Below are 26,189 nucleotides of genomic sequence, written 5' to 3'. Positions count from 1 at the left end.
TTGTCTGGGATCTTGGGAGTCCCTACTGAATAAGAAGCACCACTTATATCTATAATCAATTTCTACACTGAATTTCCACTCTTCAAGAAGTTTTTCCTGTGGCCACAACTGCTTGAGGTACGGTTAGAAGCAACACAATAGGGCTTCCAGTGGAGATGATAAATAGGAAGCTTGCAAAAGGACAGTTAATTGCTGTATGTGATGAGAACTGCTAACACTCATATTCAAGATTCCAGCAAGTGTACCTTTTGACCACCATACATGACGAGACAACATCCTAAGCCTTAGTGCATGGTCAGATGGCTGAAGTGCAGTAGCCTAATTGTATCCTGGACTACAACAGATACATAGGTGGGGTTCACAAGCATAACCAGATGCTTCTGCCCTACAATGCTATACACAAAAACTGCATCTGGTAAAAGATGATGGCTGAGCATGGCAAATGGCAACATTCAATATACATGGTATTTATGCCATTCAGCTCCTGGATCATCTGCAAACCTAATTCAGTTGGAGCTGCAGCTGTTCCAACAGAGCTGGAGTGTATTTCAAGGTTGGTTGGGTTATTATCCTGAACTTCTTCCTCCCAACAGAGACAAAACGCCAAACTTACTTACTCATACGGCCCCCAACTTGTATCCACACACTGGAAGGAGTTAGACAGGGACATAGATCAGTCAAAAATGTTAGGGGGGTGCGAGTGGGATTTTCCAGCTAGCAACATGGCGGACCCAACTGAAAAGAATAGCAACTGTCTGATGTCACTGAACAGGAATACAGGACAAGCGTAGGGACATTAGCTTCAAGTTATTTAGTAAAGCAAGGACATTCTTGATAGCAATAATATAGTCTTAAGCCACTATACAAGTAAGCATAGAATTCAAAGTGTCTACTATGTATTTGCAAACTGCAGTATCATAACTAAAGCTTGCTAGCATGTGCTGAAAAGGACACTTGGAATGTGAAACAAAACCACTTTTACCTGAAAAATGAACTTGAGTGTTTTAAGTTTCATCCTAGACCCAAGTCAAAGCATCACAAAAGGACAAAAATGTTAAATGAAAAAAAGGACTTTAAAAGGGATGTTTTTTATTATTGTTTCTTGTTTATGCAACTTATTTTGATGCCAGGGCCGGCTTTAGCGCTGTTAACACCAGGTGCAACAATCTTTTTTGGTGCCCTTCTCCACAGATTTCCTCACTACAACCATCCGACATTGTCCTCCATCTCTCCACAGCCCCTCTCGCAAATGCATTTGTTGTATAGCACTATTCATATCAGTGTAGTGCGGCACAGCACTTTACATCACACGAACTATGCAGAGCCAATAAATCACACATGTAGGAAATGTCACATAAAACAATGAGGATTACAAGGTGTAGGGATGATGTCATCCATGCTAGCAGATAGTATATTCTAAGAGTGATTGGTCGGAAGAAACACCAATTTAGGATTTAGAACATACCACAGTGGTTGGGATTGGCTATATGAATGAGATTGTATTTCTATCCAAACCAACCCCTCTTTAGCAACATTAGGGGCTAGTCTAGTCTAGTTTGGATATTTATATTGCACACATTTCACATCCAAGGGAGTCTCATGGCGCATGCAGACGGTCCTAAAGAAAGAGAATGGGCCAGGGTAATGAAAGACTGGGGAAAACACAACATTCTAACTTATACCATGCAGTTTGCATGCAGCTCCTTGATGACAGTTCATAGGTCACTGTGGTATATTACTTAGGATTGGTATTTATGAACAGCAAGTAACAAAAGGATCTCGGACAAAAACAGAAACCCACTGAGCTATCCACATAAATACAGTTCTGGGATCTGCATGGTAGATGTTCTTTGCAGAAGGCACATTATCCTCTGCACTACAGTCAAAACTGCCACTAGACAAAACTCCGATCTCTCTCCAGCAGGAACATAACTTTTAACCCCTTCGATGCTTGTGACGGAACCGTTCCGTCATCAGTCACGGCTGAGCTGTGCTGATGACGGAACGGTTCCGTCACGACCGCACCCTGTTCTGGAATGTCCAGCACAGGGGCGGAATCGGCGCCGCACGGAAGCGGTTAATCACTAGTGTTATCATATATTTATTGTTGTCTGAATCTTGCTGAAGCACACAAGGGACTTTGCTGCAGCAGAAGCTTTTCTAACACAATGCCCCCCAACCCAGCACCACAGAACTCAGCGCCAGGTACACATTGCACTAAAAGTTGGCTTGGTCCGATGCCCAGCCGTTAGTCAACCAAAACATGATGCGCAACTTTTAAACTACAAATGTACGTTCCCAAAATCATGTCAGAATTCAGTTTTTACTATCTGATTTTCTTACAGTGCTGCTGATAATTGTTAGCCGCTTCAAAGCACTTGTTGGTAGGACAATACATACATGAAACATACATCAGAGTTTCCGAACACGTTGAGTGCATGTAGCCTTACGGCTAGAGCGACTGACCTCAAAGCTGGGGAATACGGAAAAAAGAATACACACCTGAAGAGCGTCAGCCTCCCCCACCTGCCTTCTAACAAGCGAGCACAGCACACACTTGAGTAGAATTCCAATTGTAGGTAAAATCACTGGCATGCAGAGAAAGGGTATGTTACCATGCTACTCAAGCCCTGGGCCCAGAATGCAGCGACACACCCTGAAAAAGGTGCAAAGGGATGAGCGTTAGTTAGATTACTCTGGGGCCAGAGAGAGAAAGAAGAGAAGCGAGAGAGAGAGAAAGAAGAGAAGAGAAGAGAAGAGAAGAGAAGAGAAGCGAGAGAGAGAGAAAGAAGAGAAGAGAGAGAGAGAGAGAGAGAGAGAGAGAGAGAGAAAAGAGGCAAGAGAGAGAGAGAGAGAGAGAGAGAGAAAAGAGGCAAGAGAGAGAGAGAGAGAGAGAGAGAGAAAAGAGGCAAGAGAGAGAGAGAGAGAAAAGAGGCAAGAGAGAGAGAGAGAGAGAAGAGGCAAGAGAGAGAGGGGGGCAGGAGGAGAGAGAGAAAGAGAGAGAAAGAGAGAGAAAGAGAGAGAAAGAGAGAGAAAGAGAGAGAAAGAGAGAGAAAGAGAGAGAAAGAGAGAGAAAGAGAGAGAGAGAGAAAGAGAGAGAGAAAGAGAGAGAGAAAGAGAAAGAGAGAGAGAAAGAGAGAGAGAAAGAGAGAGAGAAAGAGAGAGAGAAAGAGAAAGAGAGAGAGAAAGAGAGAGAGAAAGAAATAATTTGAGTGGGTGTTTCACCCCATACACCACCTCTGAAGCTAAGCCCCTGGAGTTAGATTTAGCAGAATGAGTGCCCTAAGGGTGCATGAACGATGCATCTTCTGAACCTCAGGTGGCTACCAAAGGGAGATGTTAGCAAAGGTTCACTTGGCAAGTGCGCGGTATTAGTCAGGACTTTCAAGGAGACAAGTAGTAAAAAGTTTCTGTCTTAGGCTTCTTTTCGGACTTTGTGAAGCTTGTTGAGGCACCAACCTACATCATGTCTGGTGGTATGTATGTAGAGGGTTGCTGGAGTAGTGTTAGGATGCAAGCTGTCTGATGACTGGCGAGTGGTGGTGTGATTAGCATTTCATTCCTGTTGTCAATTAATGCGATAGGCCCTTTGAGGTAGACGGGGTGTTGGTATGTTAACTTCATTACATGTCGGGCTTGTGGCTGGCGGTATGACTGGCATTGTGTGTGGTGCTTGAAAGTCATATGAATGGAATGTAAAGTGGTTGGTGCCTTAATGAGGCTGTATAGCTCTTTGTGACCCTAGCTCTACTGGTGGTGCTAAATCCAACCAGTAAGAGTTAGTACTTCAGTAATGGATAATATCTGAGGAAACCTACAAAACCAAGATATCCTGGGGAGCCCTGGGAGGTTTGGCTTGCATGAATCCAAGGACCTTCTCTTACCACAAATACCTTTCAAACCTCAAGCTTTGGAAAAAAAAACACATTTTACTAAAATTTTTGTGACAAAGTCCAGGTCTGCAAATTTCGTACCATCCAGCATACCCGCAAGTCTCCAGATAAAAACAGTATCACATTGGTGTGCCTCGACCAAGCACCAGCGACACAAAAGGTTGCAAAACACATCATGGAGAGATCTACAGTGGGGGTAACTGCTGTATCTGGGCTCTGGTTCGGCAGCTATGCAGGGAAACTACCAGGCCCAGACATTTTTGGAAACAAGACCCCCATGGAGCCCAGGGTAGTGTGCCTTGCATGGATCCCATTACGTTCTCTTACTCACAATGACATACAAACCTCAAACTTTTCTTAAATGTATGCATTTTCCTCTCATTTATATAATGGATACATCGGGAATCTGCAAGGATCCACATAAATGCGAGGGAAGCCTGTGGTGTGTAGGGCATTGTCGGTAAGAAAACATGGAATCCACGCAAGCTACGCTCAATGCAATATCAGAGCGTTTTTTGGGGGGTTTTCTCATAAAAAAAAATTTTTAAACCTGGACATCCAAGCACTGTGTTTTGGGATGCTAGGCCCACCCTCACACGTGGGGTATTGTTTTTAATTCAGAGACATGTGGGAACGCTGGGTGGTAGAAAATGTGTAGATTCATGAATTTTCTCTTAAAGAGATATTAGGAAAATGTGTGTTTTTCCACCAAAGTTTGCAGTGGCTTCTGGATGAGGAGGAGAAGGTCAGACTGGAGAAGTTCAGAGTGGAGTTGAAATTGTAAACAAACTGTTTGTGTTGCATTTTGGGGTCTTTCCTGATGTTCCACCCAAACAAGTAGGGTAGCTCTTTTATTTGTAGACGTGTGGGAACGTTGAGTGGTAAGAAATATCTGGATCCATACAGTTCCCAGAACTTCTCTCACAAAAAATATAAGTAAACTAGGAGTCTTTATGCGAAGTTGAAGGTTTGCAGAAACTTCTGGGGGAAAAGGGAAAAAAAAAAAGTTGCAGGATCTATACAAGTCATCCCACCCTGTACTTCCCTATGTGTCTAGTTTTCAAAAAAGTCTGTTTGGGAAGTTTCTCTGCATGGCGGCTGAACTAGGGTCCAAAATCTACAGCTACCCGAACAGAAAAAAAGGTTGATATTGCAGGGTGAAGTGTGATGTCTTCAGGTCGGTTTTAGGTTTTTTTTTGTCTCGCAGGTGCTAGGCCCAGCCACACAACTGGGGTACCGTTTTTAATCGGGAGACATATGGGAACGCAGAATAGTAGAACAATTATTACCAATTGGATTCCTTTGCATTTTTGGCTTCCAAATGTAAGCAAGAGTAAAAGAAAAAACAAGCATTTGCAATGCAACAGGTCTCGCATTTACATGAGTTTGAGCTATTGGCATTGTAAATGACAATGCCTTTTTTTTTTTTAAACAAATAAAACACATTGTCATTTACAGCGCCAATAGCTTAAACTCGCGTAAATGCGAGACCTATTGCATTGTAAATGCTTGTTCTGTAGTTGGAGCATGCTGCCCTGCAGACCAAGTTTGTTGTCCAGCAGGTGCATTCACCCGCTGAGCACTTGCACTGGCTTTGCAACCTGCACCCGTGGGTTATTCACCTGCATATGCAGTAGGAATGTTAACCATACGAGTGTTGGACTCGTCACCGTCTCCACATAGTAAGTGCAACAGTTACACAATCAGTGACATTTAAGCAGGCAATCACTCTTCCCTGTAGCAGGTGCGATAACCCGCAGTGCTGCAGGCCTCATGCTACCTGCAGACAGCACGAGTCCCTGGACTACGCTCGCTAACCTCTGAGATTTAGCAGAGGTTGACAGACATCTGCAGCATGTGCTTTAACCAACTGAACTGTCACTGGCATGGGAATGTCTTTCCTCTGGTACAGACATCCACAACCTGTGGGATTGCAGCATGTGACATGTATGTTGTGCAGAGAGGTGCATGCTCGTTCAATCGCAGGTTTCTTTTCAGCTGGAAGTATTATCTGGATGTTACTCACTATTCAGAAGCACGTGCTATCTTGCTATAACCGAATTAACTACTGTCTCACTGGGATTGGGGCCTATTGTGACCTGGGGGTGGCGGGGGGGTGGTGGGAGGTCACACGATCCTTCTTGAAACAGCAGTTACACACTTGGCTTGACATGCGCCAAATGCTGCACCATCACTGGCGCACAGAACCAGTAGAGATGCTCCATGTACCAGCTTTGCACCAGTAGTGTGCCAGCACTGTTTCAGTGAATAGCGCATACGTGCCAGCAGGTAACCAGTGTACAGCTCCCAGCTGCTCGTGATTAACCAGTGACCACAATTATTTTTCGATAACTGCAAGAGTGCACAGCCCCCCTGTGGCCACCGGTACAGCAGTAGACTTCGCGTTTTTGGTTGCACTGCGCAGATAGATGTCTGACACTGCTCTCTTCTGCCTGTGCTGGATGAGGGATCATATATGTGGCCAGAACTACACTTCTGAACAGCCCCCGTGTGCCAACACAGCACAAGAGGACGAATCTCTTCTGCCAACTGTCCAGCGGTGGAAAGCTCCCTTGTGTCTGCACTGCACGTACTTTGCTGCTGCTGCACCTCCAGCGAGTAGGAGCTCTTAGCATAGCACCTTATCTCACTTCAAGCGCTTTATATGTTGCGACCATGCCTGCCGAAGTGGACAGTTTCTTTGGAGCTCCCTTGTACCTGGATTATAGTTCGGGTGTACCTCCCCTGTGGAATAGAACACCTCTTTGTGCCAGCACATCCCTACTGGACAGCACCTTTGTGCCAGTTCATTTCTTGTGCACGTATAACTCAAAAGCTCCTGTATTGGAGCACTGCAACTTTTCGAAAGCCCCTTGTGCTAAATACGAAGCATCTTTGTTCTAGCACTCCGTCAGTTCCTTGCGTCAGAAGTGCGCCGTGTTCTATCTCCATTGCACTAGCGTCTCGCTAGCGCCCAGGCACCTTGGGGCTTATTTACAAGCCCCTTGCGCCACCCATACGTCACTTTTCCCATGTTAAAAATAACGCAAAAGTGGCGCAAAGGGCTTATAAATAATCCCCCTTGTGTTTCAGAGCGCTGTTGAAAAGCTCCAGCAAGCCATAAATGAACACGTCCACTGTACCAACCCGTCCCGAATGCGCAACGTTTGTGCCAGCACGACAATAGTGAGCAGTTTTATCACACCCCAGGACAACAGTTGACAGCTTCTTTTACCGGCATTTATCATCGGACAGCTCTAGCCTGCCGCATCTGCAGTTTCGGTTAGTCAACAGCGCTCGCATCAACGGAGATCTCCTTGCACTAACATAGTGCCATTGCTCATTGTTCCAGCGTTGTACTGTGAGAGACTCTCGTTCTTAAATGCCCACTGTGCCAGCGCTGCACTAACACACAGCTCATTCGAGGCGCTCTTGCACTAGCGACTGTGGACCGCACCGGAAAGCTGTTCTGTGTTCGACATGGCCTAGTCGGCAGCTACCAGTAGCAACGTAAGAGGATGTGGCTTAAAGGCTAGAGCGGCGGACCATGAAGCTGGAGACCCGGGTTCGAGTCGGGGGGAGTCTCAAGCATAACGTGATTCTGGGCAAATCACTTAATGTCCCGGCCCTAAACAAAAAACGAAAAGCGTGCAACAGACACACCAAATAAACACCAGATGAAAGCTATGTGTACGAAAGGTGACACACAACACATACTGAATGGACGTAGAATGAATGCACCCCAAAGCATGGCGTCACACATGGACCCCTACCCCCTGGTCAAACAGAGCACGCACACATGGATACAGTACAAGACAAGCCGCATGCCCGCGGCCGTGAAACAGGAGGAGACGTGCACGCGAACGCCGACACAAAGGCTGAAATGTACCACAGGACCGTATAAAACACAGCAGCGTCAGAGCCCCGTTCGGAGGAACGGGAGAGGCCGAGGCTACGAACGGGAGGGGGAGAAAATTGGCCGCATGTGAAGAGGAGCCCTGCCCCACCCTTCGGAGGCTGGACCAGGAACGCGGCCATCGGAGACGTGCAGCGGAGGACCAAGGAACATGCCAGCTCCAGGCACGGGAAGGGCACCCTTCCCAGTGACAAAGGGTAAGCCCAATGACTTCGGACCTGAGACCCCAAAGGAGACACATCGCCACCCCAGCAAAACTCCGCATTAGCCTGCGCCGAACACCCTGGCTCGACAGAGCAATGCAGAACGATCTGCTGGGACCACCCTGTCCAACACCCGAACCACGTGGTGGGTGCTCGAGGAGAGGAAACTACCCGCAGGACAAGAGCAAAACCCCGCGGCCGACCGCCCAGCACCCACGAGGGGCTGGCGGTCGAGCAAACACCACGCGACCCTCCCTGGACCAGCTCCAGTCAGGGAGAAAGCGCATGACCGCGGTGGGAACCCAGCACTTTCCACACACAAACTGGGGAAAAGGGTGTCCCAGAGTGGGGTCGGGGAGCAGAGGGCCAGAGAACCAGAAATGGAACGGGAACGGGGACACAACACGGGAGCCGTATTGAGCCCAGGGCCCCTTCAAGACAAACCCCCCCCAAGACCAATGGCCTGCTAAAGCAAAGCCTAACCGGCTTCAACAGGAAGCCAGGCAACCTTTGTTGGGACAGGAAGCTGACGGGAGCCGCGCTGCTGTGCCCGCCGGAAGATTTGCATCTCAGCTAGCGGGGCTCCCGTGCTCGTGGAGAGCCCCGCGGCCCCCGCCTGTTAAGAAGAATGACCCGCAGGCTGCCGAGGGACACGCGACAAGAACCTGGTGAGTGGGGTGTGAGGGGGATGTGTGCGCACGTGTGTGTATGTATGTGTGTGTGTGTGTGTTAAAAGAGCCCGATGACCGTGGGGGGGGGTGGGGGTGTACGCGAGTGTCTGTCTGCACTACACGTCTTGACAAACACAAACCCGAAAGCGAAACAGCGCGCACACACAGCAAACAGCCAGCAAAAAAAAGCGCGATCACGAGGACAAATGCTGTCTCAGATTCCCAGGAAACTAAAAACAATAGGTACCGAGCTAGACACGCATGCTACGCATGCGCTAGAGCTCGACCTAAAAAGGCATGTAGCAAAATGGCATCTGAATCACAATAGTATGGGTAAGCCCTAATTACGAGGTAAATAATAACTGCTATTCCTAAACGAGTATCTTCTGTACACTTCATAGGTTTGCTTCATACCCATTTTTCCTTCATTAAATTTTACCAAATGCATGGTTTGTACACAATAAAAAATTACAAACTGTAGCTCACTGGTTAGCCTCGGGTATTGATTTTTTTTTCCAAGAACCTTCAAACCTTAAATTTCCTTGCGACATAACAATGTGTATTAGTGAAGCGCACGTTCACCCAAGGATATCTTGGCGCTGAATAACACATGTTTATTGTTACCCAACTCAATTGTACTCATTTTATCGACCTCAGAAGGATGAAAGGCTGATTGGACCCGTTGGGATTTAAACTTGTGACAGCCATGCAGTGGACGCATTAGTCCACTAAGCCAACAGACCCGACCAGACAGGTCTATCAGAAGTAACCGTAGAATGCTTTTGTAAATCTGCCATCCAGAAAAAATAAATGACAGATGAAAAATTGTCACCCCTGGCTTTTCTTTTCCAAATCACTTTCATTGGTTTTTTTTATTTCAACAAATAGATTATTTGGAAATACCTTGAGGAATCTACACAAATGAGTCCTTGTTGAATTAAGAATGTTGTCTCCTTTTCATAAATGTATATCTTTACATGATCAACCATGGGTTTCACACCTGTTTCCAGCACAAACTAAAAAGTAAGGTAACCCCACTAAAAAAAGAAAAACGGACTATTTCTAAGAAAAATGCTAAAACTGTGGCACAAAAGGTTTTTATGATACAACTCTACTTGTTTCTGAAAGCTGCGATTCTAGCTCAGCACACCTTGCGTTGATGTCATTTTTAGAAAACAATATATATGTGTCCCAGAATCACTTATATCCCCATTTTCCCCACACAAAAAAAAAAAAACACAATTTAGCTATATTTTGACTCTTTTTTTTCTGTTCCCTCCAGTGACATTTACAAAATGTAGTTACTTTTAGAATCCCCAGGATGTTGAAAGAAAAAAAATATGCCAATTTTAAGTGGATACCTTTTGTGTAAAAAAAGTTATGACGGTTTAAGAGCAAACTGCCCCAAACATCCAAAAACAGGTTAACACCAGAGCGGGAAAGGCTTAGCAGTCAAGTAACTAAACAATTCAAGAGCATGGAGTCATAATTGGAATGGCCGGGGCATGGATGGGTCAGACATGTTGAAGGAAAAGCAGACTGATGAAATGGAAATCTACCAGACATTAGATGGGCTAAGAGGGTGAACTGGAACAAAAGGTATTAAACATAAAAAAAAAATTTAAAGTGCATTTTGATTCTGTTACAAATTTAATAGTTAAATTGCCACTCATACACCAACCCCTTGCTAACAAAACTCCAAAAGTGAATGGTAAATGGATAGGCAACTCTGCCTTCTCCATATTACAGGTGAAGCTTGTTGAGAGAGGCAAAACAATGAAAGGTTTTCTAGACACCTGGCAATTCTTGCATTGCTAAAGCCATTGTTGACCAATGCTGAACGCCCATGTTCTTTGTCGTTCATGCCAGAACTAGTTCTGGTGCGAAATAAAAAACATAGGTAATCTATTGAGAACTCTGAATTTGCATGGTCTCACTGCAAGAGGTCCGTCTATTTCCCTGTGTCCTTTCCTCTCCAATTCTTTATTTGCATTTGGTTTGTTCATACAATCTTTTGTCCAGGACCGAAATAGGTATATTCTAGGTCTTTCTGATTAATCACAACTTAGTGTAACTTGACCAACAATTTCTGTGCATAAAAGAACTGGCAAAATATGAAATGCTTTAAAAAAACAGGTTTACATTTCTATTATATTATTTTGCCATTCTTAAGGAGAAACTAATTAGGCAAGAAAACGGAGGTGTTCATCGGAAGGTGTGTTCGATGAGCAATACTGTCAGTATAAATGGGTGACTTTACTTGCTCTTATTTTTTTGTGATTGTTCAATTATGATATGGACAACATAATAAATATGTCTAAATATTGTCATCATATTGACTATTTAAGGCATCATCCCAGTTCCATTAAAATTGAATTTCACATCGAGTGTATGTGCAGTTGCCATATACATTCTGTAGTATTTTTGTTAAAGTTACACTAAATATTTCAGAATCACATCATCATGTCAAACTCATACATTTTTTACAGGGGTCACTTAACTGTTTTAGATTATGTAACTCTCTGTACAAAGATCATACCACCAGCGATAATATTCCTATGATGATAGCTTGTCCTTAGGCAAAACACGCACTTTCTGGCGAGTAATCCTTCACACTGGTAACACCTTACCTATGGAACTCCCTTTCAACTAACATCAAGACCACAAAAAAGAGTCTGTCATTAATGAGCCTATGTAAGGTTCATTCATTCAATTAAAAAAACTTTGCTCCATCTGCACATCTAGTCACAGTCAACTAAAAATCCCACCATTGAGGAACCTAAACACCCCTTTAGCTACCATCTTCAAAAGCCATCCAGAACCATCAGCTTTGAAAACATATCCACAATGGTACATTCGCATTCATGAACTGTACCTCTAAGAATTGCAGAGACACACCCACATGTTCTGCAGCGTGAAACAAACAATGGCAATGCCAACAGGAGTGATGTTGCCTGCCGCCCACCTTTTGCCTTTGTCAGTTTGTTTTGTCATGGTTTTTGTAAAACGTTACTGGAGAGAGGGATGGGTGCATTGCACATCTAATCCCCAGCACTTAAAGAGTACTACTTTGTGTGCAGATGTGTTCCTTGTAAAAGAGCAGAACGCAGACATGCACAGTGAAGTTACACAACAACTGAAGAAGAGTAGCCAACTTCCCTAGGCTGTACGTCTTATGTGGCAGAAGTAACCGTGAATGACGCAACAAACCAATGAAAAATTAGTTGGTTGAAAGCCTACATAAATGTTACTATATAGGAGTTCGGTACACTCACATGTCTTGATTAAAGCCAGACCTAATAAAAAAAAAACACTGCATTTACAAAGTTGAAAACATGATAGGTATCAAATTCATTTTGATAAAGGTTCCCAGCAGTACACATCTGTACTAATAGTTAAGATTGAAGCCTCAAGAAGCAGTCTTTTTTCTTCTATTTAAAGATATCTGCAACCACCTACCATGCAATTGAAGAATTCTCTCAAATCTAGGCATTTGGCTTTTTTGTATACTGAATATATTCAACAGCTATCTGAATTAACCCAAATCTGGACCATCAAACATATCTGCCTTTATGTAAAAAAAAATGATCAAGCCAAAAGACAGAAGTAATCAATTTGAGCACATGCTTGAATTTTAAGTTAATCTTTATGTTCATGTGATACAAAATTCTTATTTCCTTCTACGATCATTCGACCCTCAATGGAGAAAAAAAAGAGAGGTCTTTTAGAATTGGTTTAACTACATAGACCCATACTTCCTGGAATTACGTAAAGGGTCTTTTGAATCCGAGTTCACATGGGCCATGACACAAGCTGTCACTCTCTCATCAGAACATATGTTAAATCCAAATAGGTGCAACATCACCAGGCTAACCAATGGTAGACGGGAGTGGTCTTTACCCTTTAGCAGTCAACAAAATTTGGTAAAACAAGGGATAGCACTTATGAATTTTAGGCATAATAAGATAAGCTGTCGACCCACGAGCAAAAGCTTTCAAATTCTTACAGGCCCAACTCAACCTTTTACTCTTCTGATGCCAATAAATTTGGGATCATTAAATCAGCCATTAATTACGGTGGTGAGAAACAGCAACAACTGTGGTATATATTATGTGTCAGATAAAAAAAAGCTTCATTAATAAAACACTTTTTGTATACTTTGTTAAAAATATAGTTATGCTACTAATAAACACGAACAAGGCTTCTTTCTGACATCCAAGCCATTCTGTTGGCTTGACATCCTAATTGTCCCTTGCAAACCATCTATCTCTTCCACTACAGCCAATTAAAATCATCTAAACAGTTTAGATCATCTTTGGACCTAAAGGTTGAACCCTGGGATAAATGTGTGAGTCACGTGCATTTTCAAACTGAAATTTAACAAGACCGTGCATTTTCAAACTGAAATTTAACAAGACTGTAACAGAAGAACATTAAACTATGAGTGAACAACAATCATGGTGGAGACCATACAGGCTATGACAGAAAACGGGAAGACAGTGGCATCGCGACAGTCTTTATCTGAAGTCAAATTATGTATTTGTATGGTATATGTTCAAAATAATGAACAATTTAAGATGATTTTGAACAAGTATTTAGCAAAGAGCATGCAGTATGTTGGGCCATTTTGGGAAGCTTCCCAAAATATTTTAAATGTGAAGGCACTGTTTATCTCTTACCAATTTCGACGCCTCGACAGGGGTAGTAAGCGCTATATAAAACAAGAATTTGAACTACTAGATGGAACTTTATTTTCTGAAACGCACTGATAATGGGGGTTAAGTTTTAAATTGCGAGCGAAGTGTGCTGTAACATACACTGTACGTGCACCCAGGATAACCATTTCAAGTCAACAGTTCAAAAAACAATCCCAAAAGTGAAATCGATGGCCTAACGAATCGGAAATTAAGTGTCCTTTGAAACTAGCTAACATTTACTGCCTTGTCCCACCAATGTGTCGAAAGAAATTAAGGAGCCAGGGAGTCTCAGACTGTGCTCCATTGTGATGTGTATCACTCAGCAGGAGAGACTGGACTTAACCTGAAAGCATAAATCGAGTTCACAGGCAACTTTGCATGACAAAGGGTGGCAAACACCAGTGATCAGTGGGGCATTTACTCATGTGTAAAGCGCATCAATGCCAATAAATTAGGCATTTTTGCTTAACAGCCTTAAAAGTTTCCAGTAAAAAAATATCCGATGTGTTAATAGCTCCTAAAATTGTGTCTTCGCGTGGGGGATAAAGCACGGTTCTAAAAGCAAGCACCGTAATGGACAACATCTGCAACCACGTCTGCCTTGTGGGCTTGAGAAGATCCGATCTTGCATTCCAGGCTTTGAAGAGAAGGAAACTGTAACAAGGAAGAGGGAGGGTGCAGCCTGCAATGTGTGCAAGCCAGGAATCCCGGCTGGGAACAGATTCAGACAAAACATCAGTTAGCCCCAAAAGTATGTGATGTGCTCAGGGACTGTAGCGTTGTCTGCGATTAACACGATTTTACCCATCATTTTCAAATACACGTTAAAACGAATCTACATTGAAAGCTGCATTTTCCGATATAATTACTATCACACTTCACGGTCCTGTGTCATTGCAATACAAATACAGCTGCAGGAAAAAAATGCATCAGAGATGGCAGGTTTTCAGAGATCTGGGAATCTTTACAATCACTCACGGCTTACAACACTATAAACAGTGCGCGCCCCGAACACTGCAGTGCCCACTTTGCTATACGCCAACAACAGAAATAACAAATGATGGACAGCGGGCAACAGAAAGAAAGGCTGCGCATCCTAGTTTTAACGTTCTCTGGGACGAATGAGGTTTGAGCATAAACAACAAAACTGAAAATATAGTTTGTTTTCAACAGTGGTACTTGACCAAATTAATGCGATATACGGAAGCAGGGGCGAGAACTATAAGCAAATGCGCATTTAATTATGAACATTGACCCTACCAACACTTTTCACGTTATCTATGCTGACCGTGGGCGCTCCTATAGGATCAAATCCTCCATTTCCATTAACTCTTGGGTCCCCTGAGCCCTAAACTTGCCAGCCCTCCCAGATCAGGCAGGACGTTCAGGAACATGGGCCTTACCTCCAGTCTCCCCAGAGAAGCTCTTAAACCTCCGATTGACTCTATATTTTCCTTCCGACTACAACCAACTCCAATATGCGAAGGCGAGGGGAGGTAGGCACTCAGAAGGTTTGGTTTTAAAATGATTGACATGCTAAGAGGCGGAACTAGGAGGGTCTTAGCGGCTGTACCACCAAAGACATCCCACGATTGGTTAGAAAAAATGGCACGCCTCGAAAAAGACGGTGCACCAATTTTCACAGGAACCTCCTCTGCTGCGGCACCGGAAAGGACAGCCCCAGCTGCTCCGGAAGAAATCGCCCAGCCTCATGTGGGCCGCTGTTGCTGGTGGAATTTGATGAGTTTCAGTTGTGCATGGTCATTTTTTTGCTTAATGTCGCTTGTAATTTTCGCCGGGGTCTTGTCGCAGTTTTTGAGATTTCATTTGGAACCGAGCGTCTCTTATTTTTGTAAAAAAAGGGGAAAAGATGATGCATTACGGACAGGGCTGACGACTTTGGAACTGTGGGCTGGGGTTCGAGTCTCGGCATTGGTTCCACTGGTTCCACAGTCTTGTGATTCTGAACAAATACATTTTTCCGAGCCTAAAAAATGAATGCGCCTATCTGCATACCTGCCAACTCGCATGTAGCCACCAATAACATACGATTTCAGCCCCCTTCACCAGGGCTTTAAGTGGGATGAAAAAACTGGGGGGGGTCTCTCAAGGGGGCGTGGCCAATGTAATTAAGGGCGTGGCTTAACACGTAAGCTAAAAATCTGTGCTTATCACAGTGTGCCGCCCCACTGGTATTTTGTTGTTTCTGTCATTGCATCCAGATATATGATACAACAAGTGAATCCTCCTATTGCAAGAGCTCAGGACTATTGGCTTTGTCAATGGTTGTTAGTTGCAGAACATAAATAAGCAGCAACTGTGGCTTGTATATAATATTGAAAAAGCTTCCACATAAAGCCCTGGCACTGACACCATGTCAATGTTGCTGCTCCTGAGTTCCGAAAAGAGAAGAGAAATCCAGAGAGAAAATGACTCTCTTTAAAGGATTACTGTTCCCCTACAACACCTGGAAAAAAAACAGACCTCCTGTGCCACGGCACAAAACAGAGCCCGATAGAGACCCGTTTCGAGGCTTCCTCAAAAAAACTGCCGGTGCTCAGACCCGGAGAGACTCGGCCCACTTAAAGCCCTGCCCTTCACACGGTCATCCGTCGAGGAGCAGAAATCACACGGTGGCAGGAGCAGGGGAAAAAAACGAGCTGAAAACCACCGTAAACAGTGGATTTCCAGCTCGTTTTCGGGGTTGTAAGCAGCCGATGTCCATTAAAAGGTGTGAAAATACCCCAGGACATCGGCCACAGCCTTGATGACCCTTTGTTTTGGGTTTTGTTTGGGAGGGGTGGGAGCTTGGTGAGGGTTAGATATCTCTTTTCACCAGCCCTCCCCCTCCTCGGCCCTTCCCCCACTTATTTGTAAGTTGGCAGGTATGTATATTTAATCGGAACTGGTGCTCATGTAAAGTCCTCCAAAACCTTCAAATCGAGTTCACGCTATATAAAACTGCAAAAAAAAATGCCTGGGTGTCAGTAAACCAATAATAAAATGCTTACTATTACCCATCCTAGCAAATAGGACACAATGCATTTTGGAAAGGTTAGTTCTTTTCCTAACGGATGGCTTTCAACTTGTAGGAAGTCCTCAAAGCAGCAAGCATTTGCAATGCAATAGGTCTCGCATTTTAGAAACTTTGACCTATTGGTATTGTAAATGACAATGCCTTCTATTATTGCAGGTTTTTTAAACACATAAATAAAAGACATTCTGGCAGATGCATCAAAGTTATGTTTTGCGAGTCCTTAATAGCGAATTTTAAGGAATCTCTATTAAAGACTCGCAAAACGGGATGCATGTAGGAATCGCAATGTTATTAACGATTCCTACAGATTCCTTATTTGCGATTCGGTATACCGAATCGCTAATGTTCCGCTATTTCAAGGGTGCCAGGGTGTCCAAAGGACACCCTGTTACACCCCTGAAATGGACCTGTGCACAAATGTTACACACACACATGCCCTAAGGGCATGTGTGTGCACAACATGTAACTTTGAAAAATGAACTAAAGTGCATTTTTCTAAGTTTTAGCAAATTACCACGGTATGACTTCTGGGATGTGACTATTGGTGCTGGTACAGAGGACTTTTCCCTTGTGGATGATGGGGAAGAGAAGCACCTAGTGCACTGTCCTTCAAGGATGCAGGGCGTGAGGTGTTGCGCCACTCACAACTCACCACTAATCTGTTGACTTTTCTTTGTAGTGCTGCTGACTCCTGCCTCTGCTTCGCTCCCATGATTGCCAAGTGCCAGGAGCATTGTGTTGTGATGATTGCGGCTGACTTGTCTCTGTGACGACCAGGAGAGATAGAGGCTCCAAAAGACTCGTTCCCTGAACATGCACCATCAGCACAGCTGCCTGACTCCACACACCATCATCTGGCTCTTATTCTGCACCAATTGCCTCAATAATGCGCAAATAGATCACCTTGTTCCTGCACCACTGTCCCAGCGCAGGAAAGAAAACCACATTGCATTCCTGCGGACTGAAAAAGCACTCACCAAGAGCATTGTCACTGCCTTCGGACAGCTTCCTGCGCTGCCCATTTCTGTGACTGAGGCCTGGGTGCCGGTGGATAGGCTGTTTGGCTCCCCAATACTCCCCACAATGCTACTCCGCATTGACTTCTACCGAAGCACCAGTATCCCAGCCTCTAGACACTGATCCAATTGCGACCCTGAGCTGCCACCTCCGTCGTCCGGCCTTCAACTAATAAGAAAGCTTCAGGTTCCCAGCACAGGAGAGAAGTGAACCACTGGCATGCGTTATACATACGAACTCATGATCCAAGGTAGTGTCACTTTGGATTGCAGCAAGTGGGTGAAATCTGATCTTCAACGGATTGTGCTGTGATCGCTGGTGCCTAAACATTATCCCAGTCAGCAGCCTCCCTCCGATGGCAGTTCATCACAAGAAACACTGGAGCCTGATGAGAGCAACTGCTTAGAGGCAGAGAAATCCTGTAGTGATGACCATGTTTCCAAAGTTTGTTGCCATGGAAGCAGTCTCTAGCCTCCAGCAGGAGCCTCCAGGCTCTCTCTCGACCCCAGCAGCCCATACAACGGCCCCCAGGGGATGGGAGCCACCACTTATTTATTAGGGGACGGAGAAAACAGGGCCAGTCCGAGATCGCGCACGTGTCCCGGCAGGCCGCCGGCCCGTCTTGCCAGAAGCCCACACCGACCCACTACAGTCGCCACCTGTATCTGGGCATATCAGCAGTGTTTAAGGCCGGCCAAGTGATTGCGGCCCATGTGGGTAAACTCCCTTCAGAGCAGGGGCCGAGGGAGGTCTAGGTCGCCGGTGGTAGTGGCGGACGCATACTTTTTTGTTTACTTTTCTTTTATAACGATGGCACCCGCGGTTAGACTTTAAACATCTTAAGCTAAAGCGTGGGTGCCGCGATTGCTGTAAAAGTAAAGATTTTTTCAATTTCCCTACTTTTAAAGCTATTGCGACACCCGCGCTTTAGCTTAAGATGTTCAAAGTCTAAGCGCGAGTGCTGTCATTATAAAAGAAAGCTAAATAAATAAAAATCAAAAAATGGTAACGCCAGCTTCCGGGATCGTAAGGAAAACAAGCATTTGCGCATTTTGGCGCATGGGTATAATATAGAGTTGCGTGCGCATGTTAATGTGCACTATTTAAAAAAAAAAACTATTGCGCTGTGTAAGCGTAACAAGACTGAAGTTAGGCGGTGCTGCTTACGGAATGAAAGGAAGTTACGTTTCGGCTGAAGAGCCGATAATAAGCCTGGTAACAAAAAAAATACAAAAGTTAACTAATGGAAAGCAGGGAGAAATTACCCAGCAATAGGCGAAGTTTCACCACCCATATAGATTACTAGATGTCGCAGAGAGACAGCGCATGCGCGCTGCCTAGGCGAGACCTAAAAAGGGGCTCAAGGCATTAAGACGATGGGCATTGTGGAATGTGGACTAGTACTAGTACAAACAGCATTGACAAAGACATGGATCTTCCCTATGTGAGAGTTATTGGCTTTACCAATGTGTTTTAGACATGTTGTACAGCAGCGTGGCTAAAAGTGGTGTAGAGGAGAGTGGCATGAATTTGTAGAGTGCAATACCGTAGAGTATTGTTGACTTTAATGAAGTAGAGTGGAGTGCCGTTTAGTGTCATAGAGTGGTGTGGTGTAGAGGAATAGTGTTGTGGAGTGGACTCTATAGTGTCATAGAGTAGGGTGAGTATCGTAGAGTGAAGTGGAGTAAAATGAAGTGGCATAGAGTGGTGTGGTGTACAATTGTGGGTGTAAAGTGCAGTGTTGTAGAGTGATGTGGTGTTGAGTGAAGGGGCATAGTGTGACGTCGAGTGGAGTAAAGTGCTGTAGAGTGTAATGTAGTGGAGAGGCATAGAGTTTAGTGCCATAGAGTGGAGTAGAGTGCTGTAAATTAGAGTGGAGTGGCATAGAGTGTTGTAGAGTGATGTACAGTGTTATAGAGTGGAGTGTTGTAGACCGGAGTGGCATAGAGTAGAATGGCATAAAGTGGAGTGTGCATGGTGTGGTAGTGCACTGCCATTACAGACAACACATTTTCATAAAAATTACCATTTCATTTGCCCAGACATAACATTTTACTGATAAAACTATACAGCACATTAACAATAATGTGTGGAAATCAGTGTCACCTACTCAATTGATTTGCAATGATCTTATTAGAACATTTGTTTCCACCACACTTTTGAATTACACAAAATGTGCTTCATTTGTGCTTCGCTAATTTTGAAATATTCTGAAATATTTGTACAGTTCATTTACTAGCCTTAACATTTTGTTGTGTAGTAGACAAAATAATATCCTACATCCTTTGATTGACCACCCCAGTACCCAGCAAGATTGTCACATATATCCTCTCACTTTGCAGTCAGAGAAAGAAAAGTAAACAGCAACCTCCCTCAGAAGACAGAGCCTAACATTTGACCTCTGTCTTTGAATGCACAGCAAAGGTGACAAGATAAAAACGAAATTTAAAGGCCCATTTATTACTCATTCACTTCTGAACACCAGCACAGTTATTTTGGGGGTGCATCAGCATCCCCCACCCACCTGATTCCAGTGCCTATGGCATGGGTGTGAAATTGAGGAAGAGGATTAAGTTACTCTATTAGTAAAGAGCACTGACTAAAATATGCAAACTCGTCGGCAGAACATTCTTCCTCATAGGCATGCAAGATTGATGAACTGGTAGTGGCAGAGATAAGTAGAATCAGTCAAGCAGAAAGATACGAGGCAGGACAACTTTGCAAATTAATACAGCGTTTACTGCTGTGAATAGAAAGTAAAATATGTGAGCCATAAAACACAAATATATATGGCAAATATTGGGCAGAATCTATTCCTAGGGAAGCTTTCAGCATGTCCCCAATATGTCTTTGCAACCAGACATATGTGCTGTCTGGTGGGCTTTGACTTGATACATGACTTCATGTATTCTACCCCTGAGGATGCTGTTTTAGCTTTTGTCATTATTTGGAAACATATAAGGAGAGCTCTTGAGTTTCCTAGGTCTATATATGATTAATTCAGCCAGTTATGTTCATTAAACTAGAGTACATTTTTAACTTGAAGTTAAAACAAAGTAATTTTTGGCCAAAACAGTTGTAAGTCTCACGTAAATCACGAACGCTGACAATATGCTCGAGTAATGTTCAAAGGAACACAGGTGTAGAAAATGATATGTGATAGGAAATGTGTTTAATACCAGTTACTGAGTCTGCGAGTCGCTTAATTAATATATGCAGCTTAAACGACCAGGCCAAGAGACAAAGAGCAGCAATTATTTTGTAAACACTACGCATAGATATATTATGTGTTAAAGAGACCCATATAGAGTGCACTAGCGGCAGTATTAGGAAGCAGTTAGGATTTAAACATATCACTAATAGCAAGCAAGGCACTAAGGCAAGAGGGGTTGCCATTCTTTCCCGGCAAAGTGATATCATTTTTAAGAAGAAAATGTCTGACAGTTGTAAAGGATCCAGAGTATGTACTTCATATGAACGAATGGATTAAGAGGTTCTGGGAGATTAATAGAAAGAGTGCCAGCTCCAGGTTGGTTTGGGATACGTTCAAAGCCAATGTCAGAGGAGAGACACTGAGGTATAGTCTGTATCGGCAGAAGAAGGAGGTACAACAAGAGAAAATGCTTTGTAAGATACTAATGGAGGTAGAGGAGGAGCTCGCTGCTGCAATTTTGACGAGTAAATCATTGGATGACATATTGCTCAGTTTGGCTTTAGCTAAGGCAGAAATAGGAGATATTACAGCAGCCAATGCAGCGGAAAGATTTCTTGCTAGGAGGAAGCACTGTTATGAGTTCAGTGAGCAGGTGGGGCATACCCTGGCAGTCCGATTGAGACAAAATAGTGCGGCAGGGGAGATTCGGGAAATATCAGACAATAGCGGGAATCTAATTGAGGGCTCACCAGGGATTCGGGAAGTATTTCAACATTTTTATGAAAATCTTTATAGTGAGGAACACCGACGGGAGCAGAGCTTAATCCAAGGGTATCTAAGTGGAATTCCAGTACAATGTATTGTCCCCGAAGATAGGTAGGTACTCGAAAACACATTGACTCAGGAAGAGGTCTGTGATGCACCGGGTAGCCTTCCCTCTGGGAAGGCAGCTGGACCGGATCAGATTCCTCTAGAGTTCTACAAACCCTTTCTGGAAGTAATTGGTCTCAATCTGGTTGATACAGTATGCCACGCCCAGCAAGGGAGCTATGTTTCCGAGTCGTGGGCCAGGGCGGATATGATAATATTTTAAAAAAAGGGTAAGCCATCTAGAGAACCAGGGTATTATAGGCCAATTACGCTAATGAACAGCAATGCTAAAATTCTGCCTAAGGCCCTGGCGACTCGTTTAAACCATATTTTTGGGACAATAGTCCACCCCAGCCAGCACGGGTTATACTGGGGAGTGAAACAACACAGCACATCCATAGGGTTATAACCCTGTTCGATGCAGCCGAAGTCTCAGGGGACCCTATGGCCTTGATGCTCATGGATGCCGAAAAAGCATTCAATAGGGTCTCCTGGGATTATCTTTGGGCAGTTATGAAATGGTTTGGCATTGGGGGAGGCTTCATTAAGGCAATTCAGGGTCTATACAAAGCACCGACGGCCCGGCTTAGACTGAATGGGGGTATACAGCACCTTTATCAATTAAGCGAGGCACAAGGCAGGGCTGCTCTCCTCTTTGCCATGTACATTGAGGCTAGCAATGGAATTAACTCTATTAGATATCATGGGCTGGAAACAAAAACTCGGTCTTATGCAGATGACATTGCAGTGGTCACTCTAACGCTCAAGAACCCCTAGCTGCAATTGAGACAGAAGCCCAAGCCTTTTGCCTGGTTTCTGGGTATGCACTAAATAGACTAAAGACACAAATACTCAAAAACAAGGGGGCTGACTTGGATGACCCACGTGTGACAGATTCAGCTGATTATCTTGGCAATGATATTACAGCTGAACTAGGGACATTAGTAGAGAGAAACATCAAACCAGTAATTAGGAAGGCCAAAAAAGACTTTGGCAGATTACATAATCTTCATATGCCTGTGGTGGGGCGCTGTAATGTGTTCAAGATGGTTTTTTAACAGAAGTACTCTACCTCTTCAGGGCCATACCATTAGAATTCAAGAGGCAATGGTTCATGGCGCTCAAAAACATTGGGAATAGGTTAATATGGGCACATGGAAAAACAAGGAGGGCCTTGAGGTCATACTGCGGTGCGACGCATACTAGTTGACCTCTCATGGCACTGCGCCACACTTCAGGGAGGACACTTTCCATTAGCTATGTTTTCTGATGACGTGTCGCGCCGACCCCGTCCAACAACAGAACTCCTTTAGATTCAAATGGACTCTTCCACTCTCCCACCGGAAGTAAAACCAGGCCACGCGGACACTTTCACAAAACAACAGCCGGGAATGCACTTTTCGGTAAAAAAAACACATTCCCTCCTCCTAATCAATCAAATAAACGTCTCACTGAAGAACAGGGGCCAGCTTCGATCGGTAAACAGCCGTTACAACGACTTATATACTTCGCGATACCATTACAACGCATGCATTACCACCCATGCGTTGTACATCGCAAAGTCATTACTTCGCATTTTTTTAGAACGCATGGTCATTTACCACGCATGCCTTTACAACAAATTTTGTTGTAAAGGTAGGTATGGTAAATGACCATGCGTTCTAAAAAACATGTAGATGATCGAAGTCGTTGTAAGGAAACAGAGGCTGTTCCATTTCCTTACGACGACGTGCACCGCCTCTCAGAGACGATGTGAAGCAGGAACCATGAGGAGAGAGGAAACGTGAGGCGTGAGAGGTAAGGGGGATTGGGCATGGGGTGGGGGTTTCTTTTCTAGGGTAGAGCAGTGGTGTTTGGGTAGTGTAGGGGGTCGTGCTGGGGTAGTGTTTTAGGGTTTAGGGTAGTGCAGTAGTGTAAGGGGTCATGCTGGGGGTAGTGTTTTAGGGTTTAGTGTAGTGGTGCATGAGTAGTGTAGGGGTCGTGCTGGGGTAGTGTTTTAGGGTTTAGGGTAGTGCAGCGGTGTTTGAGTAGTGTAGGGGATCATGCTGGTGGTAGTGTTTTAGGGTTTAGGGTAGTGCAGTGGTGTTTGTGTAGTGCAGGGGGTTGTGCTGGGGGTAGTGTTTTATGGTTTAGGTTAGTGCAGCAGTGTTTGGGTAGTGTAGGGGGTCGTGCTTGGGGTAGCTTTAGGGTTTAGGGTAGTGCAGTGGTGTTTGGGTAGTGTAGGGAGTTGTGCTGGGGGTAGTGGTTTAGGGTAGCGCAGTGGTGTTTGTGTAGTGTATTGGTTGTGCTGGGGGTTTAGGGTTTAAGTTAGTGCAGTGATGTTTGGGTAGTGTAGGGGGTAGTGATGGGGTAGTGTTTTAGGGTTTAGGGTAGAGCAGTGGTGTTTGCGTAGTGTAGGGGGTAGTGCTGGGGGTAGTGTTTTAGGGTTTAGGGTAGTGCAGTGGTGTTTGGGTAGTGTAGGGGTTCATGCTGGGGGTAGTGTTTTAGGGTTTAAGGTATGGCAGTGGTGTTTGGTAGTGTAGGGGGTCGTGCTGGGGGTAGATTTAGGGTAGTGCAGTGGTGTTTGTCTTGTGATGGGGTCGTGCTGGGGGTAGTGTTTTAGGGTTTAGAGTATTGCTGTGGTGTTTGTATAGTGTAGGGTGTTTAGGGTAGTGCAATGGTGTTTGTGTAGTGTAGGGGGTCATGCTGAAGGTAGTGTTTTAGGGTTTAGGGTAGTGCAGTCATGTTTGTGTAGTGTAGGGGGTCGTGTTTTAGGGTATATGGTAGTGCAGTGGTGTTTGGGTAGTGTAGGGGGTCATGCTGGGGTTAGTGTTTTAGGGTTTAGGGTAGTGCAGTGCTGTTTGGGTAGTGTAGGAGTCGTGCTGGGGGTAGTGTTTTAGGGTAGTCCAGTGGTGTTTGTGTAGTGTAGTGAGTCATGCTGGGCTTAGTGTTTTAGGGTTTAGGGTAGTGCAGTGGTGTTCGGGTAGTGTAGGGGGTCGGACTGGGGGTAGATTTAGGGTTTAGGGTATGGCAGTGGTGTTTGGGTAGTGTAGGGGATAGTGTTTTAGGGTTTAGGCTAGTGCAGTTGTGTTTGGGTAGTGTAGGGATTCATGCTGGGGGTAGTGTTTTAGGGTTTAGGGTATGGCAGTTGTGTTTGGGTAGTGTAGGGGGTCATGCTGGGGGTAGATTTAGGGTTTAGGGTAGTGCAGTGGTGTTTGTGTTGTGAGGGCGTCGTGCTGGGGGTAGTGTTTTAGGGTTTCGAGTAGTGCTGTGGTGTTTGTATAGTGTAGGGGGTTTAGTGTAGTGCAATGGTGTTTGTGTAGGGGGTCATGCTGGAGGTAGTGTTTTATGGTTTAGGGTGGTGCAGTGGTGTTTGTGTAGTGTAGGGGGTCACGCTGTGGGTAGTGTTTTAGGGTTTAGGGTAGTGCAGTCGTAATTGTGTAGTGTAGAGGGTCATGTTTTAGGGTATAGGGTAGTGCAGTGGTGTTTGGGTAGTGTAGGGAGTCATGCTGGGGTTAGTGTTTTAGGGTTTAGGGTAGTGCAGTGGTTGGGTAGTGTAGGGGTTGGTGCTGGGCGTATTGTTTTAGGGTTTAGGGTAGTGCAGTGGGGTTTGTGTAGTGTGGGAGGTCATGCTGGGGGTAAATTTAGGATTTAGTGTAGTGCAGTGGTGTTTGGGTAGTGCAGGGAGTAGTGTTGGGGGGAGTGTTTTAGGGTTTAGGGTAGTCCAGTGGTGTTTGTGTAGTGTAGGGAGTCATGCTGGGGTTAGTGTTTTATGGTTTAGGGTAGTGCAGTGGTGTTTGGGTAGTGTAGAGGGTCGTGCTGGGGGTAGATTTAGGGTTTAGGGTAGTGCAGTGGTGTTTGGGTAGTATAGGGGTTCATGCTGGGGGTAGCGTTCTAGGGTATGGCAGTGGTGTTTGGGTAGTGTAGGGGGTAGTGCTGGGGGTAGTGTTTTAGGGTTTAGGGTAGTGCAGAGGTGTTTGGGTAGTGTAGGAGTTCATGCTGGGGGTAGTGTGTTAGGGTATGGCAGTGGTGTTTGGGTAGTGTAGGGGGTAGTGTTTTAGGGTTTATAGTAGTGCAGCGGTGTTTGTATAGTGTAGGGGGTTTAGGATAGTGCAGTGGTGTTTGTGTAGTGTAGGGGGTCATGTTGGAGGTAGTGTTTTAGGGTTTAGGGTAGTGCAGTGGTGTTTGTGTAGTGTTGGGGTAGTGTTTTAGGGTTTAGGGTAGTGCAGTGGTGTTTGTGTAGTGTAGGGGATAGTGCTGGGGTAGTGTTTTAGGGTAGTGCAGTTGTGTTTGGGTAGTGTAGGGGTTCATGCTAAGGGTAGTGTTTTAGGGTATGGCAGTGGTGTCTGGGTAGTGTAGGGGGTCGTGCTGGGGTATATTTAGGGTTTAGGGTAGTGCAGTGATGTTTGTGTAGTGTAGAGAGTCGTGCTGGGGGTAGTGTTTTAGGGTTTAGGGTAGTGCAGTGGTGTTTGTGTAGTGTAGGGGGTCATGTTGAAGGTAGTGTTTTAGGGTTTAGGGTAGTGCAGTGGTGTTTGTGTAGTGTAGGGGGTCGTGTTTTAGGGTATAGGGTAGGGCAGTGGTGTTTGGGTAGTGTAGGGGGTCATGCTGGGGTTAGTGTTTTAGGGTTTAGGTTAGTGCAGTGGTGTTTGTGTAGTGTAGGGAGTCGTGCTGGTGGTAGTGTTTTAGGGTTTAGGGTACTGCAGTGGCGTTTGTGTAGTGAAGGGGGTCATGCTGGGGGTAGGGTTTTAGGGT

The 26,189-nt window shown here is 44.8% G+C and overlaps 1 protein-coding gene across 1 annotated transcript in view; it reads right to left on the bottom strand.

The window, feature by feature from the left end:
* Window positions 1–15,033, bottom strand: part of ACVR1 (activin A receptor type 1) — a 325,334-nt gene extending 310,301 nt beyond the window's left edge. Inside the window, exon 1 of the mRNA XM_078681708.1 lies at window positions 14,784–15,033. The gene's annotated coding sequence lies outside the window, so the exon portion shown is untranslated. The remainder of the gene's footprint in view (window positions 1–14,783) is intronic.
* Window positions 15,034–26,189: the final 11,156 nt, after the last annotated feature.

Source organism: Lissotriton helveticus, chromosome 3_1, assembly GCF_964261635.1.
Source record: "Lissotriton helveticus chromosome 3_1, aLisHel1.1, whole genome shotgun sequence".
Lineage (NCBI taxonomy): Eukaryota > Metazoa > Chordata > Amphibia > Caudata > Salamandridae > Lissotriton > Lissotriton helveticus.
The sequence above is the reverse complement of the archived record's forward strand: the minus strand, read 5'-3'. Positions and strand labels throughout refer to the sequence as shown.